Source organism: Ctenopharyngodon idella, chromosome 24, assembly GCF_019924925.1.
Source record: "Ctenopharyngodon idella isolate HZGC_01 chromosome 24, HZGC01, whole genome shotgun sequence".
Lineage (NCBI taxonomy): Eukaryota > Metazoa > Chordata > Actinopteri > Cypriniformes > Xenocyprididae > Ctenopharyngodon > Ctenopharyngodon idella.
Window position 1 is genome coordinate 13,455,061 of NC_067243.1, and position 7,519 is coordinate 13,462,579.

Sequence of the window (7,519 nt, forward strand, 5' to 3'; positions counted from 1 at the left end):
TAATAAAGTCTTATTTGATATCCTCACTTTAAAAAGGGAAATAAGTTTGATTGTTTTCATGTTTTTAAAAGAAGTCTGCAAGATGGATTAAAAATACAGTAATATTGTGACAATTTAAAATAACTGCTTTCTATTTTAATATATTTTAAAATGTAATTTATTCCTGTGATGGCAAAGCTGAATTTTCAGCATCATTACTCCAGTCAGTGTCACACGATCCTTCAGAAATTATTCTAATATGCTGATTTGGTGCTCAAGTTTAAAGAACATTTATTTGTCAACACCTATTAATGGCCTAAAGCTTCAGGCTTTTTTTTTTTCAGAGTCATTTTACTTTTGATATTTTACAGTGTTTCTGTAACCCAGAGAGAAAATAGATACGGATACCTCCCCCTCAGTGAGGGTTCAATGATGTGCACCATTACGTTCAGTCAGCGACCCTTAACTGCTCCTCAGTGATGAGCTAAGCTTCTCAATTGCTCTTTCTCTCTCTCTGTCACATACTGTATAAGACATAAATGGCATATACTGTTTTATAAAACAGACTTTCATTTGGATTTTTTCGTATCCACATTTTTAGTTCTATATAATCTTTATAATAAGGCATTTTTATAATTAATCTATCAGTATATAAACGATATATAACATGTTTAATTTGTGTTCCAATAATTATCAACTTTTGGTGGTAGGTGGTAATAATCTAGGAAAGGACCCCAAGAGACATTGTCTACTGCCTATTAATTTATTAGATGTCATGCTAACAATACATTCACATTTTTACATGGACCTCAGATTTGTCTGAGCTCAGTGCAAAACTCTTCAGTGTTTATGTTTGCATGGCAGCTCCTTTGTCAAATAATAAGAACTGATTTGTTCCCAAAGAAAGCTTTTTTGGCATTTGGCATTTGGCATTCCACATGTTGGATATCTTGTTTACTTTTCTAATAACCAAGCTCCCCCTCAAAGACAGAAAAAGAAAAATTGGCATATATGAAGGAGTGATTTGTGCGTCTATTTTTTTTTTTTTTAACTCACTGATTTTAGCACAATATAATCTGTAAATCAGTCTGTCAGATTTTCAGCGGGAAAAAGAGATGTGTATTTATCCCCTACTGCTAGATTAATGACCACTGGTGCAACCTTACGACCTGTCAGATTACAGGAAAAATGAGCTCAGAGGTCATTAGATTCAGATCAGTTCCATTCTGCCTTATTGGTGCCACTGGCTCCAATTTTAGATCATTCCTAAACAAAATCGGAAGCCACAAGTGGACTTTCTTTTTCTTGGTTATCACCCATATTACATTTGCAAATATATTTTACGACTTCCTCGAACCCAGACTGTGTCTCTGGGCTGCAGTGAGGACGTTCACCTTTCGCATGCTCTTTAACTAAAAGTAAACAGTGGATGCTTCATTCAGGCTACAGACTTTTAATAATGTGTTTTGTTGAAGGTAAATGGCTAATGAGCTCTTACGCAACCGTCAGAAACGCGTTACGGTTGCATCATTAATTATCAAATGAGGAATGTGCAGGCCTTTTCATCTTAATCTAGAAAGCAAGGGCCACAGCACAGCAGGAATTCAGATGATTTAGCTGGTTTTGACTTAATCAGTCTTAGAAGCATTACAATGGCAGTGCACAATGATGGATCACTTTCTGGTCCCTGAGGAGTGTTTATATAGTGTGCTTTCACTGACTCGCTCACCCTGCTGACCGGCTAAGAAAAAACGAATACGTTGGTTAGATTTGAGGGGTTTCTTATGGAAGCCCCGTGTATGCCTCAGAGTAAAAAAATAAAAGGTAATTGTGAGATTAATTTTTACAATAAGAAATAAAAGTCATATTGTGCGATACAAAGACACAACTGTGAAAGAAAGTCATAATTGCAAGATATACAGCTACAATTGTGAGATTTTCAAATTGTCAAATTGCGAGTTATAAAGTCGCAATTCTGAGAAAAGTTGCAACTGTGAGATAGTCATAACCGCAAGATATAATGTCAAATTTTGAGTTAGTTGCAATTTTGAGAAAAGTCGCAACTGTGAGATAGTCACAACCCGCGAGATATAATGTCAAATTTTGAGTTATAGTCGCAATTCTAAGAAAAGTCGCAACTGTGAGATAGTCATAACTGCAAGATATGATGTCAAATTTTGAATAATAAAGTCGCAATTCTGAGAAAAGTCGCAGCTGTGAGATAGTCATAACTGCGAGATGTCAAATTTTGAGTTATAAAGTCACAATTCTGAGAAAAGTCGCAACTGTGAGATAGTCATAACCGCAAGATGTCAAATTTTGAGTTATACAGTCGCAATTCTGAGAAAAGTCGCAACTGTGAGATAGTCATAACCGCAAGATATGTCAAATTTTGAATTATAAAGTCGCAATTCTGAGAAAAGTCGCAGCTGTGAGATAGTCATAACTGTGAGATGTCAAATTTTGAGTTATAAAGTCACAATTCTGAGAAAAGTCGCAACTGTGAGATAGTCATAACCGCAAGATGTCAAATTTTGAGTTATACAGTCACAATTCTGAGAAAAGTCGCAACTGTGAGATAGTCATAACTGCGAGATACGTCAAATTCTGAGTTATAGTCGCAATTCTGAGAAAAGTCGCAACTGTGAGATAGTCATAACCGTGAGATATGTCAAATTTTGAGTTATAGTCACAATTCTGAGAAAAGTCACAACTGTGAGATAGTCATAACAAGATATGTCAAATTTATTTAATTATAATCGCAATTCTGAGAAAAGTCGCAACTGTGAGATAGTCATAACTGCAAGATATAATATTAGTCACAATTTTGAGAAGTCACAACTGTAAGATAGTCATAACCACAAGATATAATGTAAAATTTTGAATTATAAAGTCGCAATTCTGAGAAAAGTCGCAACTGTGAGATAGTCATAACCACAAGATATGTCAAATTTTGAGTTATAAAGTCGCTATATGATATCTAAAGCCACAATTTTGAGATAAAAAGTCGCAATTGTGAGATAAAAAGCTGCAATTATGTTTTCATTTACTCTAGTTTCTTGGTCTATCAGAAGTATTTTGTTATTTTTAGTATTTTTTTAAATTATGATTACCACAAACAAAGCAATGCCATCTAATTTAAATCATAATTAGCAAATAATTTTAAATGGCTTGCTAATGATGATTTAAATAATTTCAATTATAAATAGCAGTCATCGCAAAATATTCGAAGAACTGCTAAGCGTGATCTAACACGTTATCTGTTGTTATAAATGATGTTTTTACTAATTGGAGTGAAAGTCTTCAGCAAAATGATAACATTGAAAACAGTCTTCCCTGCGGAAAGCCCCTTATCCTGACCAGCCCATGAACCCGTACGCAGTCAGAGACATCTCTCTTCAAGTAACTGTACTCTTGTAAGTTTGTTGCCAAGTGATCTGGCATGAAAGGATTTGCTAGTGTCTTCATGCCAAACTAGCATTTTTAATTGCTGAACCATAAAAATGGTCTTACGTGTTGTGGACTTGAAGATACAGAACAGAATGTCTCCTCAAATAATGCTTAGACAGTAGCACGTAGTCCACGGCATGCCCTACCACCGAAAACAACCAGTACACAAACAAACTACGGAACAATATTACTATCTGAGTCATGGATCCAAAAACATCACAACGGTGACCGCAAGCTAAACAAGATCCTGTATCTGCAACCACAACAACCTTGAGTCCTTGTGCTGGTGCGCTTATTTCTTTTTATCTGTCCTCAGCATTTATTATTTCCAGATCTGATCCCTTTTCTGCAACAACGTTGACTTGTTGCTCAGTTCAGCGCTTATGATCTGGCTCAAGATAAGCACTTCATAGTGATTTGTAGATGTGGTATTCGATTCCTACTAAACTGATGCGCTCAAACATAGAGATACTATCTTTGAAGAAATGTCCCGACATAATTTCTCCTCTCTCCTGGAGCCCCGCCAGCCTCTGTAAAGTTTTCTCTCCCCATAAACTTAAGTGGAGACTGAAAAATTTCATCTCCAGAGATTGATAGTGTGTGCTTAGGATATAGACCTCTCAGCTTTTATTAAACAAGGAGCCCTTTCTCCATAAGTGTTCCATTGTGTGCTATTTGTAGAGCGAAAGCCTTCACGATGTCTCCCATCCAAAACTATCACCCTTCGTTTAGAACAATAGTATGTATAGCACATAATGTATAAGAGCAATATATAACCATGCTTTGACAGGATGATGTGTAAGTCAGAGGGGTTTGTGCATTTGTTAAAAACCCCTCAGAGTTCTAATTAAATCAAATGTTTGATGTTTTTCTCTTCTCTTTCCACATGTTCAAGGTTGTTCCAGCGTGAACATACCAAAATGAATTAATTAATGGCCTTGCAGCTGGCGGTACCATTCTGTCTGATACCCTCTCTGTGTTTAGGTAACGTTGGACGTTTTCCCGTATCTGTTTAAATGCTGAATTTCTCTGCGTTTGGGGTTTTTGAAGGCAAGCCAGTGTTTTAAATACCTCAGAGGATCTCAGACGATTCTCAGCCTTTGTCTTATCGGCAGTTCACCACAAATCCACAACAACCTGCAGGATATTTTAATAGCATATCCTAATGCCTCAGGCTTTGTGTAGCACCAACAGGAAACATTCTCAGAAATTTAGCTAATGTTCTGGCAAGGTTCTCTCAAAGTTATGAAGAAAAGAACATTAATAGAACATTCGTTCAAAGTTATCTGGTCTTCAATAATGTTCTCAAAATGTTTGCACAAAAACGTTATTTATACATCGTTCATGGAATGTTTTTTTTTTTTCTTAAACATTTAGTTGGATGTTCATCTAAGGCAATGTTCCCTTACTGTTCATATAACCAAGGAAAAATATTTTTAAAACATTTTAAAAAGTAGATGTTTGTCGGTGCCGATAGCCTTGTGGGCAGCGCGCCGACATATAACGCTGTTGCGCTTCGGGCGACCTGAGTTTGAGTCCCGGCTCGCGGACCTTTCCCGATCCCATTGCCCTTTCACACTCCCACTTAGCTTCCTGTCTGCTTACTGTTCTATCATAATGAAGGCAACAAGAAAAAAAAAAAAAGATGTTTTGAACATTCAGGAAACGTTTTCATAACTTAATGGAAAAGTTAGCAAAACGTTCTTAGAATATATTTTTGTTAGCTTGGAAGGGTTAGCTTTGGTTAGCTTGCTCTCAAAATGCAAACTATGCTTAAAATGAAGAGTTTTAGCAAGATTAAATTTGAAGTACTAGGATTTATTTTCATAATATGCAGAATCGCTTGACATTTCGATTGAAAAGAACCACGTTGAGCACTGTTGTTTGGTCTCAAACATAGCGTCTATAACTCTAGGCCACTAGCGTCTATTTCAAGGCCACTTTTCTATTTATGTCCATTAGCACAGAAAATTATGTGGACTTGTCCCTCATTCAAAAAAAAAAAAAAAAGTTATTTTAAAACAGGTCAGTTCAGTAGGCGGCCATTTTAACGCTATTTCCAGTCAGCTCGTATCTACTTGAATGTAAAAAAGACAAAAAATGTCTGTAACTATGTTTGTCGAAATTATGTTTCATAACATTTTAAATCATGAATTAAAATCTCACAACAATAGAATCATATATTGTATTTTGGAAGCTGAAATTACACTAAAAATGCTGGTCATACATACAAATGCACATGAACTGTCAAAAAAGATTTTTCGAAGTTGTAAATGAAATAAATATTATTGGAGTATGTTTTACAAAAAAAAAAACTATTTCAGTCTTTCGACTTCATAATTTCATAATAATTACTCATGTGACGCTTCTGTTGTTTTGAAAGCTTTAACATGAATTAATTGGATAAAAACCTCGTTTTTTGAGCTGTAAATCGCTCAGGTGGGAATGTCTGTGGATGAACTTCTGGTTATGCAAATTCAATGTAATTTAATGTAAATGGTTCTTTTCTGGTCTTGTCTGATGCAAAAACATAATATTTTGCGGCCATACTTTTAAAACAATCTGTTTTAATGATTGCTGCTTATCCCAGCGTACTTCCACTGAAACTAAATTTTCTGTGATAGTCTGCCACAGATAGAGTTTTATTGAACCCAGGACTCCTTGAGCCACCTGTGCAGCAGTGCTTTTGGTACTTTGCACGTGGCATTTGGGTCAGCTGACCGCTCTGTTGTGAACGGTATCAGCAGATAAAGGCCATGGGAGTGACGGAGGTCTTTTTTTGCCACCAGACAAAACCGCTCTTCATTTTCACCCTCAATATCAGCGACTTTACTATCCTCCCTGTCTGTTTAGGACACACTTTGTGTATCAAAAGGAATTTCTAACATCGGACACAATGACCAATCTTTTGAACCTGTGCATATCTAGTGTGAGAAAAAACGGCATGAACAGTGGGGCATTGTTTTGAAGCAGACAAGGGAAAATTCACGTCCATAGATGTAACATTGCATTTCCCCGAAGCCTCCTGCAGATAAGGACAACGATGATTCATTTCACCACACATCTGTGGCTAACAGAGCTTTTATTTATTTGACAAAGATAGTGTGTTTTCTGTCAGCGTTGACATCCGTTACATTGGTCGTCCATGGTCTTCGGACCTGTCCGTTTCATTACTTATGACTTTAATCACAAGTCTTCTCATGTTTACAATAAATCGCCGCTTCAAGTGGAATCTGTTAGCTCAAGGCTCCACAAGCATACTCAAACTTTGGTGTCCTTTGTCATGGGTGAGCAGTAACATTTCTCATTTCCTTTAAATGCTCTCCGAGGACTACAAGAGAGATTCATCAAACGAGTGGAAATCATCTGGGGCTATCAATTAGTCTGCTGTACAAATGAAGTCGGTAGAGGTTCTACCTTGAAGTCAGATCTCTTTGATGCAATAGTGAGCTTTGGAAAAACAAAATATTTTCAGGGTCACTTGGACCGCTGTGTTTTTCTTGAGCCTGTGGAGCACTTGGGTAAAAGTCGGCTAGGTTTTATTTTAAGATAATTTGTTGTTTGTTAAGTGGAAAAATGCATTTGAATGGCCAGGGGAGCCATTCTTTTTCTTCGCTGTTGTTTCAGAAATGCAGCATTAGACACGTACAGAATTTCTCCGACCCCTCGTGGGAGCCCAGAAAAACCTATGGTCTTTTTTTCACAGCAGAAATAGCAAAGAGTGGGTGTTGTGTGTATGAACAAGGAGTTCAGCAAAGAAGATGAGGTGAGACCTAGTGCTAACTAAAACTCATTATTTTCTCTGTATAGTGCTGCATTCGGCCTAATTGAAGCCGAACATTTTGACATTTTTCATCTAGCTTGTGTGTCACTCAGGTATTCTCTCGCTATTTCAGTTTCAACAACATGTTAAGGCCGGAACACACCAAGCCGACGCCGACAAACTAGTGGCGACGAAAGCAGACTGCGGGGTTGGCTCACGTCGGCAGTGTCTGCGTCCAAAGTTGCCCTGACACACCAAACCGACGCTCGACACCCGACGGCCAAGTAGCACGTCATTCTGCGCCTGCGCAAGATGAAATGCATTTCC